The sequence below is a fragment of the Electrophorus electricus genome, chromosome 13 (genome assembly GCF_013358815.1).
Source record: "Electrophorus electricus isolate fEleEle1 chromosome 13, fEleEle1.pri, whole genome shotgun sequence".
NCBI classification, from domain to species: domain Eukaryota; kingdom Metazoa; phylum Chordata; class Actinopteri; order Gymnotiformes; family Gymnotidae; genus Electrophorus; species Electrophorus electricus.
In genome coordinates, this window is record NC_049547.1 from 11,341,266 (window position 1) to 11,355,468 (window position 14,203).

At 39.4% G+C, this 14,203-nt stretch overlaps 1 protein-coding gene across 6 annotated transcripts in view; it reads left to right on the forward strand.

Moving 5' to 3' along the window:
• supt3h (SPT3 homolog, SAGA and STAGA complex component) overlaps window positions 1-14,203 on the forward strand; it is a 67,826-nt gene that overhangs the window by 18,603 nt on the left and 35,020 nt on the right. The window contains exon 1 of one of the 6 annotated variants that reach the window (XM_027002451.2): window positions 12,724-12,892. The exons of the other annotated variants lie outside the window; for them this stretch is intronic. The gene's annotated coding sequence lies outside the window, so the exon portion shown is untranslated. Of the gene's footprint in view, window positions 1-12,723; window positions 12,893-14,203 lie in introns of those variants that run through there. 6 annotated transcript variants of the gene reach the window in all.

The window sequence follows — 14,203 nt, forward strand, 5'->3', positions numbered from 1 at the left end:
AACAATGTACTCTTGCGTCCATTCTTTTTTAGATCTTTTTAGGCACCATATTGAAAATGTTTAGTTGTTCAGTCTCTAAAACATGGGGATGTAAATAAGCCTTGCTTGCAGTTTTTTTAAAAAATTATATTATAACTGTGATGGCTTCATGTGTACTATGTCACCTTTTACACATACTAATAGTAGGGTTTTTCTAAAAATGTATTAATTAAAGCGTAATTTGCCGCCATGAATAAGAACTGAGAAATGAGGCTCCCTTTCCCCTCACACTATCTTCAGTAAGGATTTCTTCCTTGAAACTGTGAACATAAAAATAATAGAAACCTAAACTCAGATGGTAGTAGAGGATGTGGCTAAGCTATAACAGGAAACCCACAATGGACTGCTGTCTACTCAGCCACCTAAGGCCCCCAAGTGATATCAGGATTTTCTTCCAAAAGTACATGAAGTCTACATTACATTAAGCTCAATTCTCTTGCACTTTACAGCACCTTTGTGGATATCACATACACTGCTTCAGAACTTTACTGCCCAGCCGACTTTAAAAAAAAAGAGTTAAACCTGTGTTGGAATCATGTTCTTTCCAAAGTGAAATTATTGACTGAAGCACACATTGCAGTCTGCATAGTGAGAGAGTTGCTGATGTTGGGTGTATTTATTTATTTTTTTTAATTTATTTTTTTTAGTTAGTGCTGAGCTCTCTCAGCTCCCTGGGTGTCCGTTGCTGCAGCTGGGTGGGGCCATGCCGTGGCTGGAGGTGGGGCTGTACAGCGACTAGGCTGGGCGTGGCCATGTAGTTGCTGGGCGGGGCTATGCATCAACTGCATGGAGAAAGTATTAATGAGTGGGACTGTCACAACTGGGTGGATTCGTGCTGCTCTCAGCTACCTGCGGTGGTCCTCGTGCCACCTCTTCTTTTTAAAAATATTTATTTATTTATTTATTTATTTATTTATTTATAGACAGTGTGAAAAAGCAAAGCTGTGCGTGTGTATGTGCACGTGTGTGTACGTGGGTGGGTGTGTGTGTGTGTGTGTGTGCCCTTTTCAGGCTTGCTTTAGCTTGGCTCGCCCCAGCATGGACCACACAGGCATAGCCAGGGTCTTAGATGGCAGAGCATAACTCCTGGCTTCTGGACAGGAGTCCATGCCTTTTAGAATCATGGTTCCCCCATGTCTATGATTTTACATGTTAAAAAACATTGCCCTTGTGCTGCAGTACTATTTAAATACTCTTAATCATGTATGTGTGTGTGTGTGTGTGTGTGTGTGTGTGTGTATGTATGCATATATATAAACTTGTATAAATATGTATATTTGGAACTGTGTCCACTTTGTATTTGCATACTGTGTATAGGTTTATTCTGTTAGGTTTCTTTTGTGTATAGCAGAAATGCTAAAGTTATTTTGGTATACCACAACTAAATTGAGACAGGTCAAAGCCAAGTCAGAGTGAGCATAAGCAGTGTCATGTACGCAAGACCATCTTCGCTTAGTTACTTTAGTCTTAAAGAGCACTAATAATTTAAGAATTGTCATAATAATGAATACAGTATAGTCCGGGGGGGGGGGGGGGGGGTGTCTATTTTTGAGTGTGAAAATATTTATAGAGGGGGTGTTGTTTGTTTAGACCACGTTTGAATCTTTTAATGTTTGCTGTAGCTTTGTTGAAATTGCATCTTTTCATAACCTAGGAAACGTTTGAATGCTCTAAATACTAAGTGGAATCTTGTCAAGTCAAGCAAAATAGAGTTCAAAAATACAAAATTGCATGCAATAGCAGAAAGTGTGTTTTACTGCTTTTTGATGCAGGCAGCTCAAAATGTAGAATGGGTCTGAGTTTGTTAGTTTTTTTTAAATTTCTGCTGTAATCAGGGATTTTATCCAGTACAAACACTGCCTACACTGAAGCTTAAAAATACAGCATGTTTTTCAAATTCATGCCATGTGCCTGCAACTTTTTTTTAGGCATTATTTAAATAACGTTATTTAAATATCCCACTGCTCTGTCCTCTCATTGTGTCGTTCTCCATTTTGGAAAACAGGACAATCCCACTTATTTACTGACATGAATGTTCATTTACATATGTCCCCTTCACTTTTGTCTGATGGTGATAGATTGTGTAAATTCCACACTGGCAAAGGTTTCTGTACAGTCTCAGCTGTGAACCGCATTAGCAACACCTCAGAGACCTGTCAGTGGAACAGGAGCCAGGCCTGCTCACACCCAGCCATGCTTTGGCCTCTAAATGCGTGATCATGCTTGGCAGATTTTGTCAACACCAGTGGCTTTCTCTTGCGGTGTGGGCACATCCTGAGAATGGCAATTAAAGGAGAAGAGCCTGTCATTTTTGACAATTATCACAAGTCTGGTTGCCTAGCAAACTGGTGCTGACTGCTCAGTGACGCTTGGGAGTTGGGACTCATCTCCGTCAGACTGGTGCTTTCAAAGTGATGTCAATCACAGCATAAGACCTTACACTGGTTGTGTTCCAGTGTGCCTACAAAGAAACAAATTGAGGGTAGTTTTTATTTTATTTTATAACTTTCTATGATGTAACAGATTAAAAAGGGATATATGGAAAGGTCACACGCACAAACACACACAAACCATATGTTGGAGGATATGATTAGTCACAGTTCAGACTTCTTTTAGGGAACAATGCATGTTTTGTTTGTGAGATTATAAATTTATCCAACACATGCCCTGTCGATTGTTCATAGTGATCAGGATCATAATCCATGCACAGCACCAAATGTTTCTTTAATACTTTCAGAAATATTGTGCAAATAAAAGCCTCGCTACTATTTTACATGATTGAAATGGTCTGACAAATGGTTAATACTGAATGCCAATTTGTCTGCAGAAATGCGTTGCTGAAGTAGTGTTTGTCCATGGCTTCATAATGAACTTTGTTTAAAATTAAAGATATTCTCTGCACATTTGTGAACATGATGTGATCGGAACCTTACACTGTGGGGGGTTTTGTGTATGAGAGCTGAGGAGTGAATGACCCCTCTAAAGCACCATGTGGCTGGTTGGACATTGCGTTATGCCTGGCCTCGTGTGGCATCTGTGTTTCATAGCTGCTTGGTTTGTGTTTGTGCCCTGGTTGAATATTGCTACAGAAATGCCTGTTGTCTGCATTGGTACCAGCTTGATATCCTCACACTGCCATGCATCAGTCTGATACATTATGATCCATTATTAATGAACCTCATTTACATTTGTTTTTTTCTTCTTTGTGAATATTGCAGCTCGTAGAATTGGGACGCTGCTCGTTGATCAGCATGTGCGCCTTCCAGAGAGGGCTGGGAACTCACAGTGGGGCTGCTCTATTTGCCACAACTTTAGAAACCAGTGGCTTTAGCTAATATGGTGCAGAGGCTTGTGTGAACATGTGGTAGCATTCAGAGGGACCACACTTCAGTGTAATTCAGGTCGGCCTCCCTCCTAACTGCAGGATCTGGGAGCACTTCTAGGGTCTGGCAGGTTTCTCATCGTTTTCAGAAGCTACATTTCTGGCAGCTCTTCTTGAAAAATGAAAGGTTAGTGGCCTTATAAATGCTGGACAGCTGAGAGAGGCAGGTACTGTATCTGATGTGATGGCATCCAAAATGTCTAAATGGCTGATATTTAGTTATATTATTGGACTTTGTGCAGCATTCTTTTTGTGCCATTTTTAAACTTAAATGTATAGTTTGATGGAACTTGGAGTTACCCATTAAATGAAATACTCGTGTATGTGTAACTTTTTTTTTCCTCGTGAAAACATATCTGTGGTATTAAATATAAGGGCTGCATGCTTCTTGGTATTGGAGTTTAGAATAAAAAGGTAGCCAGTGTCCTAGCTATATTTCCCTGGAAGGCTTATGCATAAGTGCATTTCACAATTTACCCAGTGAATAATTTTTGCATAATTTGAGTGGTTAGCAGTATTCAAATATGAGGTACAACTGGCCACCTTCATGGCTAACTCCAATTTGGATTGTATTCAAACTATCATTCAAAATGTATGTAACATGAAGCCAATGTAAACTTCACTCCAGACAGGTGTTAAATGTCCCCTGAAGAGTTATGTCATCAGAGAAGACATGCAAAATGGTGGGTAGCTATACGAACAATCTGTGTTAACTCCGTTTTCTGTATGTAATCTGACAATGAACAACAAAAGTGCAAGATGGATAGTAGCTGTGTTACATCAAAGAGGGAGTGTATGATGTGCAGCAAATGTGTAAGAATAATGACACAGGCTTTATTTGTCTTGGAGTAGTCTTAATATTTCTATCGCCCGTGGAGCATGATGTCTTGTTTTAATTTGGACTTCTGGGAACATCAACAAACAAAAAAACAACAATAAAAATACTAACCAAAAAAACCCCAACCCTTTTGCCTTCTAATGTTTTTCAGTGAGAAAGAAATGACTCATTATATTCACCGACTAATTGTACAGGCTCTGTACAAAATCATAGATGCTGACTTCAGGAAGTGTGATGAACCTGGACATTTGCAACCTGCACTGTGTATTTTATCACTATGACCATTTTAATGCTGATAAGGCTGGAGAATGAGTGCAGTAATCTGTTAGGTTATTGTTTTTAACTTGTTAGATTATTGTTTAACATATTAGATTACTGTTTTTAACGTTTGTCTGCCCGCTCCTTGTTTCATTTTAATCAGTCAGCATGCTCTGATGTTTTTTGAAAACTTAAGATTCTATTGCAGATGGTATTATTTCGCTGCCAATATTTATGAAATGTGTTTTGATCGGGTGATTAAAAAAAAAAGTATTATGTAAATAATTGAGGATGTGCATTTCTAAGATGATCTGGGATAAAAGCTAAATTTTATGAAAACTTATAATTTGTATTAGTTTCCCTCTGTATGTAGTCCTTTTTCCAGCACTGGTTGCCAAACCTGCACATTGTTCACCACCAGACTGGAGCCTTTAAGGAACTAAGGACATTTTTCTTTTAACAAACCATGTAATGTAAATGTCTCAGTGTCTCTCAAATTGACACACACCCTTATTGGCACATACTGCTATCAGTAATATGTTTCGCATCCATTTGTAATGTCCTCAGCCAGTCTGGATCCAGGAGATTACATTGCTGGATGTCTGAATGTAATGCAGGAATCATTATTCCTTAGGTTTTCAGTCAGCGATAATACCGTATAGTTACATATAATAATAATTTTATTACTTTTTTGTATTACTTTTAATTTTTTTTAAAGACAAAAATGTATGAAGCCCTGTCCACACATGTGCATGCGCACACACACTGAGGTCTCTTTTAACCTGTGTTTGACTTTGAGGAGAAACTCGTGTGGAGGATAGCACGTCCGCTGAAGAAAGCAAGCCGTCAACATCCCACCAACCCGACACCATTACAACCCATAACAGAGTGTCGGGCATGTCCCAGGTCTTTATTGGACAGCACATGTTTATTTTAGCAATGGTAGAAAAATAATTGCTGTCAAATAAGTGCCATGGTCATGTGCTTTGAGTTTCTGACACAGAAGCTGCAGTTAGGAGCCAGGGTGTGCATGATTGCTACTAGTTAGGATTTCAAAGGGAGGGGACTAACATATACAGGTCATAATGAATTAAGTCTGGGAATGTTTATCTGTAGGTCTGAAACAGCGAGTGAGGGTAGTGGGTCAGGAAGATTCGGCTCCTAAGGGAGCTGGAGCTGGTTTAATCTCTGTAACAGAAACGCTTTATTAGGGACTTCATGTGGAGCCATTTACCACATGTGCAAAAAACCCACCAGATAATCTGCAGATACCTAGATTTCACTTTCTCTATCTCTCCATATCTCTCCTTGGATCCCTTAGACTAGAGATCAAGGGCAGATGGACTTTGTTTTTTGAACTTGCTTTATTCATGGATGGCAGTGCAGTAACAAATATTTCATTTCTCAGGGCACACAACTTTGATTACATGTGAATTATTAATTTAAAAGGTTGCACTTTAATTGTACATATTTGTGTTTTGTCTTTTTCTCTTCAGATAGCATAAAGAGTTTTTCCCTTTGTAAATGGTATACATTTGAACTCTTCTGCAAGAAGGCATGAGCATGCTTGCTCGGGCAAGTAACATTGATACTGGACTGCTGAGTGACTGTACAGTCGTTGAGCCACTAGGCTCATAACGGGAGCAGTGTGTGTGATGCTGTGGTTAAGGTCAGGCATGGTGAGGTGGAAATAACAGCATGGCTGACATGCTGGGTGACCTCACCGCATGCGCTCCACTGGACCTTTCAACACAAGCTACTTTTGTCTTTATAGATTTTGGGAAGTGACTAATTTTTGCTTTGGCAACCTGAAACAGCAATATTTGTTAATAAAGAAGTATTCTTCTTATTACTCTATTGGTTTATGCAAGGTACTGACTGTTCATGTGTTTAAGTTTTAACTTCATGTTGGTAGGGCATAAAGTAAAGCCTCTCAGGAGGGGCTGTGTAAAATTCCTTGTAGGCAACTTTGCAGCTCCTTCAGGGTTGTTTCCTGCGCTTCACCATAAGTGTGCTGTGATTCGTGCAGCAGTGTTCGTGGTGGGCCATGTTTTTACTGCAGTCGCCCAGTGCCCGCAGGCTCTTGGTGCATGCATGATGACAAGCTGCTGCTCCAAGCCCTGGCCTTCCACTGATGAAAAGGAGCAATAGAATCATAAGCCCCTAAAGACATTGGCTAATTGCGGTAATAGGCCAGAGCTGGGGGCTGGGTGAGCGGAGATGCCTCCTCAGTGCTGAAAGAAGGCACGCTTTTCTGGCCAGCTCTGCGGCCTTGTGGTTTTCTGTCATCTTCCCAAGTAAATCTCTCCTCCACCGCCGCCGCCGCCCCTTCCTCAGCCCCGTCCTCAAGGGTCATCGAGCTGTCAGATTATCCCCGCAGCACGCCTCTGCCCTCCACCAGGCTGTTCTCCTTCTGCCATTGGGGTTTTCCGCCTCTGGAACGACGGATGATTACAAAGGTCAATATTAAATTAAAATCTCTCACATGGGCAGGTTTGCTTTTAAAACCTTTGGTCCCCGGTAAACGATCAGTCAAACCCCAGGCACCTTTTCTCACTTAACAGGGCCCTTCTCTGAATTGTGATGAGAAGCTTTGAAGAAACAGGAGCTTAAAACATGGTCTGCCTTTGGTTTGTACTGTGTGTATGCTAGGTAACTCTAAGCAATAGATGCACAAGTGCACAATTAAATTAAGCAAAAGCAATATTTATTATGGTGGTTTACCTAACTAAATTAAGTTATAACTTATTTTAGTCAGGCAAATACGTTTTCAGAAACTTAACTGAATACACACAGCAGCTGAGTAAATGTGGGGTTTTGGGGGGTGGTGGTGGGGGGGGGGGTTGAAGGAATTGTTGAATTAAAAGGTGGGGTTTAGGGTGTTTTCCAATGGCAAAGAATTTTGGAGATGTTGGTAAATTTTGAATGTCAGTACTCCAAATTCTAGAACTTGAGGCGACTTTGTCTAATGTAACAGAAGTCATAATGAGTGACAAAAATAATATAAAAGTACAAATGTTTTTGAGTTTTTGGATGTGGCTATAGTTGTTGCTAATTTCTCAGCAGAGGATTTCTTTCAATTTTTGCAATTCTTATATTGAATTTATCTTTATTGGATCAAGTCAGGGGATCACGTATATTTTAGTCATGCAGCCACACCCATTCAAAGGTGTTGACACACCCATTCACTCTTTACATGTGCTATGTTCTGAGGACATTTTATTATTTGTGTGTGTGTGTTTCTGTGTGTGTGTGTGTGTGTGTGTGTGTGTGTGTTTTTAATGTATATAAAAGGGAAATGACCAAACATGCTATGGCCTAGAAAATAAATGTCTAACAGCTGTGCTACAATATTTTTAGAGTTGCTTTTGGACACTCTGAGATGGTTATTTTGTCTGAACACTCTGTTAGATGTTAGGCTCTGCATTTTGCAGTGTATCCCCCGTCTTCCGGTTCGGTCCAGTGTAATTGCAGGTTGCTATTCATATCTAATCTGAGGAACCAGTCTGGAAGTGCAGAAGTAAGGGTGTTGTTTTGTTTTGCATGTTGTTTTGTTCCCTCTTTCAGTCAAGTGTTGAAAAATGTGTTGAAAGTAATTCCTAATAGACTGTGTTTTCCCCTCCTTTTGTTTTTAGTTTGGTATATGATGGTGACTGTCATAACCACTCAGTTTGAAAGAAAATTCCCAAGCAGCACTTGGAGTGACTTGACTCCACTCATTTTCTAATTTGGTAATGATTCAGCTTCCTGGCTGCCTGACGCCTGTCTGAGGCACTTTGGAGTGAAATGGAGGGGGTGGAGGGTAAAGTGCAGGACATGTAATACGTTTCAGGCGTTACATTGAGGGTAGCAGAAGCCACCCTGGCCAGCGATCTGATTGTAGTGAATCCTGTAAGCTAAGGCAGTGTGGGCCTCACATATGGAAGCACTCTCCAGGACGAGAGGCTAAAGCCTGGCAGGCTCAGACAGAAGCTCCTTAAACGAGCCACGGCTGGAATTAAGAGTCTCCTATTAGCTTTCTGCTGTTGTCATGTTGCATGGACTGCAGTATATAATTAGTAAAGGAAAAAAACATATTTGCAGAACACTGTCTGCCTCATCCTGCTTTTTGTATATGAGATCTTTTGTCATTGCAATGGTATTTGATTTGCCACATTGGTATTTGATTTCTACACACTGCATAGCTACTTTTGGGAAGTAAAAACCTGGACTTGATTGTCCATTTACTTTTGAACTCTATTTGCATTTTAATTATTTTATCTACAGCAGGGCAAGTATGTAGGCAACATTTCTGCATAGAATCTGACGTTACACCAACAGCCCTCATATTGTATAGTGTCTGACTCCATTTTTGTTAGGTAAAATTCAGTACCCAAATGAAATGGGATGGAAGGCTAATGGTCTATGTGATGAGAGTGGCCGCCGCCCAGCCCAGAGCCTGCAGCAGGTGCTGGGGCATTTGTGGCTCAGGATGTGGCTTTCTCTGGGGCTGATTGTTCTAAACAAGAGAATCAGGTTGTCCATGAAAGAGCAGGCCAGCCTCATACTGGATGCCCGCCTGAACCACTGTAATATTTACCATCAGACGGCAACTATTGCAACAAGAGAAACTAAGAGCTGCACGTTTTTCTTCATGAGGATTCATTTCTGGTTCTGTTTTCAATGTGTATTAAGTACACTGGTCAACAATGTTTTTGCAAAAAAAGAAAATGCATGCAGAATCCAAATATGTTTTAAGAATTTCTCCATCACTCATTATTTATTTATTTTTTGTTCCAGTTTGTCATTTTGTTATGTCAATATGTATAATATGAAAAAGCAGTACAAAGTGGGTCCCCTCTTTTTTGGCAGACAACTGCTGGACAGTGAAGAGGGATGTTCCCGTATCCAAATATTGGCAGTCATACACTTTTTAGAAGTAGGTTTGTACATATTTTAAGTATAATAATATTTTTTTTAATGAATAATGTATACCTAATATAAAGTTTAATTACCCTGTCACTTAGAAAGTATATGTGATAGAAAATGCTAAAACCAGTTTTAAATTCGGTATAAATGTACTTTAAGTTCCACCTGTTTTTGTTAATTTTGTTACCTAGAAAAAAAAATTTGGTATGCCCACCAAAGGAATTGTTCTAGTAAAAAAATACTTGTGGTCAACAACCTTTACCATCGACATTCCATTCTCAGATCATCTGTTCCAATCAGTGCACCATCCTACCCAGTTTGTTGGGACTTTTATTTTGGTTTATTTTAGATAGCTTTGTTTTGAAAGTTTGACTGCAATTAGACAGAGGCACGGCAGCAGAGCAGGGACTGGACTATCTGCTTTACCAGATGGCTGCAGCATGTTACTGCTTTGTAAGGGTGTGGTTGCACAACAGTGCATTTTAATTCACTTGTTAAAACCCTTAATGACCAACATGATTGCAAAAGCTCACTCTAGCTAGGGACATTTTCATGTGAAATTGTTTTATATACCCACTGTATGCATTTATATGATTCATTCATTTACCTAAGCACATTCCTGAGATTTACAAGAAGTTTTAGAAAACCAGACTCCATAACAGGAAAAATATAGTTAAACAAGGAGAAAAAAGTCAGAAATTCCCCATGAACAGGGTGGTTAAACCAGAATCTTGAAACAGAAGCTGTGGCTGAATTTAAATGGTGTTTTTGCTTCTTTTTTTCCCCCAGAACTACCAATACCAGCCATATCCTGTTATTGCAGTAATGACATCTTTATTGGAGTGTGACTGAGATAAGTGAAATGTAGATTTACTCTCTATATCCTGTGCTCTGAACCACAGTTTGTCTTCCTCTGATGCCATAGATGTGTCTCACCTTATTAGTGGTATTAAATTATTATAAATGGTATTGTGGGTGTGGCTTGCTCCCCTAGTCTTACTATTTGATGTGGTCTTGTAGTGGTGTAGTTCTACTTATGACAGGGATTTTGTAGTGCTATTTTTCCTTCCGGCCAGCACGCTAAAGGGTTATTAGCCATTCTTGGCAGCGTTCTGCCCACATCATATCTATGTAAATGTTGATTCACAACCAGATGTTTCACAGCCTAATTGGAGCAAAGGTATCCAGAGAGCTAACGGCCATTGCAGGTCACAGCCAATGCGTGGTATGAACAGTCCTTAAGGCAGTCCAGGAGACTCAAGGCCAGGTGCTATACCTAGCTCAGTCTTTGTGTTCCAAAAGGGAAAGTTCCAAACAAAATCCAAAACATTACCTTGGCTTGAATGCAGCATGAAGGTCCGAGTGAAGGAAAGATGTTTAGCATTTAAACATTCTATGACAGAAACAGTCTGAAACAAGCTTAAAAGGTGCCACCATGAAAATATAGCTGCTTGTCAGAGTGTGCAAAAGGACCACTGAGCTCTCCTCCCTGTTTGCCAGCTGTGTTGGGGTTCAGGGTGGGGGACCAAGACTTCCAGGAGAGCCAGGAGCGGACCAGATTGACAGGGAAGAAACCTGGAAATTTTGTTTGAAAACCAAGTCCTCGAGTCCTTGGTTCCTGTCCTGATGCTGGAACCATGCATCTCCAGTGCACTTTGATTTCTGGTGACATCATCTGATGTGGCTTTGCTTTTGTTAATTTGTATGAATTCTTCTGATTGTTTGTCCCTGTGCATTTGGGCTAGTTAGTGTGATGGCGAATGACACCTGCACAAAGTCTGAGCATGCACATCGATAGTTTGTATGAACAAATTTGAGATATTCTCACTTTGTGTAATACTGCTCAACAGACATTCAGTAACTTGAGTTTAAGCCTTATTTTGAGCGTTATCTAACAGAAAAACAAACTTGGTCAAAGGGATCAAGTGGACACTGACTGCAAGTGAAAATGTGATCTTAAAGAAATGCAGCACTATGGCAGTGCAGGTATGACCACTCTGCTGGTAAACAATTTTGATATACTAAACAGCTTTAAAGGTTCAACTGATGGTTTGAGGCCAAAAGAAGACGGACAGAAAAAAAACGTCCGACACTCTCAGGTTTAAAACAACCCCTACAGGCTCTGCAAATGTCTTTATCTCCACACAACCACAAGGTGCTTTAATATCATTAGGATAGAGGGAGAAAGCACACGTCAGTAATCACTCCTTTATCTTCATTATTGGCGGCAAGCAAAAGAGTGATTTGCAGGTAGCATGTGTTTATGATAAAGCAGTTCTCCTGGGCCCTTGTGCACACTCAGGTGGGTTTGGCATGTTGTCTGGCACTCAGCCCCAGGTGGTTCTCTGCACAAGCATTATTCCAAATGAAAGTGTCCTGCAGAAATGGTTCAACATATCTATTTTCTTTACCAGGACAGTGAGACTGCCATGCAAGTCATAGCATGTGCCGTTCCTGCTACTTTTGTGAACTTAGAACTTGAAGGATTAAATTGCTGATTGACCACTGGGATAAATCTCTTTTACTGTTTACTTTGAATATCCCTTTAAATAAACATTTGTAGGTTTTCATATGAAAAAGCAAAATTAGATGTTCAGTGTCTTATGGTCGTGGCTCCTGTTGGATATTGTTAAAGATGTGTTTTTTAATAATCATAAAGGATGTCATGTGATATGAAAAAGCTTTCAAACTGACATACTTCAGGGTGTCAAGGCATAATATGTACATTGCTACTATTCCAAGACCTGGATACTGTACTGCTCTTACATGAAACTCCTGTGTTTGAGCAGACAAAGTCAAATAAGCGAACCGTAATAAGTGCTGAAGGTCTCAATATTGCCTGCCAGTGCATTGAACAAAATAACAAACTCTGCCTTCAGTTATGACTGGGGCTGCTACAGCTGTTTATTTTTCTGGACAGCCTCTGCCAATAACCTTACAGATTTTGAAATGTGCAGTTTTAAAACCCTGTCGTTTCACAGATGAAAAACACTGTATGTAGAAGTACATTCATCACAATGATTCCCCTGTAGTCTCTGAGGAGCAGTCAGAGACCTGCTGTTGCATGAAGTTATCCAGCTCATTTATAAGCTGCATAATAAGGCTTACCATTGAAAGATAATTCAAAATGTATTTCCTATTTGTCATAAACAGACCTTCCCATTAGGCACATGTGGATCTCAAGATATTTTTCCAAGTTTTCTGAGACCTACTTTTCCCATATCAAAATTCCAGTCTTTTGCTGTTCTGTCTGGAGGCTAGCTACAACTCTCCTAAAATAGCCAAGCTGTGCTGACCCCACCCTGCCGCTATAAACGCCTCCTAGCCTGGAAAGCTCCACGGTGGCTTCAGTCAGAGGACACACATGCTGTAAATCCACTTCCAAATGGAAAAATCCTGCAGAACGGGTTATGGATTGCTCCATATCCAGACTTCAAGGTTTCTAAAGCTGAAGTTAGATATTCGAGGTGGGAAGATTTCACATATTGGTTTGTGTTGGGCTTAAACACATATTCCTTTTACTGACCTTGTAATCGCATCATCTCATCTACATGTTGTGTTGCTATTACAAATATCCTGGCGACTCTAAACTGAAAGAACCTACTCTTTTTATTTAGTGACTGATGGTCTCAAAAATGCATCAAACATAGCTGTTATCTGGTAGGGGGGGAGCCAACAACCCAACTCAAACCTTAATAACAACTGTGAAACATATTACTAGCTATTACCCTGAGTTTGTCCCAGCATTTTGGTGTCAACCCTGTATCCAGGGACACATTGTGTTACTCTCACTGACTCAATTTCTCTTACAGATATGAGTGTCCATAAAACACAGAGATTACTGTACACAAGTTTTTCTTGTTTGTTGCTGCCCTAGTTTCTGTATTTACATTTGGACAACAGTGGTTGCTCATGAAAATGGGGTTAAATAACCCCGTTTATGTAACTTATCAATACTGAAACTTTATATGCACTTCTATAATTCGATACTTCAAAATTAAATAGTTAACCCACCCATCATCATAAAAGCTTGTGCTTTTTAGGATTTTAGGAAAAGCATATGAAATGTTATTGCCTTCTCTATGTACAGCCTTAATTAGATTGTCTATATATATATATATATATATATATATATATATATATATATATATATATATATATATATATATAGAGAGAGAGAGAGAGAGAGAGAGAGAGAGAGAGAGAGAGAGAGAGAGATGGGGTAACCCTGAGACCATAATTCTGAGCTTTTAAAAATATTCTGGGGATTCGGTTTGTTTTAATAAATAAATATATATATATATATATTAGATATATATATATATATATATATATATATATATATATATATATATATATATATATATATATATATATATATAGATGTAAAATTAAATGGCAAAGTTAATCGTACCACATAGTGTGTATCTGACTAAGTAGCTTTTTAAAATGAATCAGTTTCACAAAATAAATAAGGTATATTAACACAAACCCAACTTCCTCTTGCTAGTAGGGCAAATGGACATTTCGGATTTCAGCCCTGTGGAGACTCTCTCTTTAAATTTCTTTTTAAAATGGCAGTAGAAATACAGTATTTCTCTCAGTTTTGTTCTTCAGTTGATGTGTTGGCTTCACTTATAAAAGTGAACTAGTATTGACCTTCAGTTTTCAAGTTAACCGTCACTTTGTATGTACTTTCAAATCCATGTTTTTGCCTGTTACTAAGTAATGTCCTCTGCTGCGTCCTCCGATGGACTGTTTGCACATTGAACCTGAAG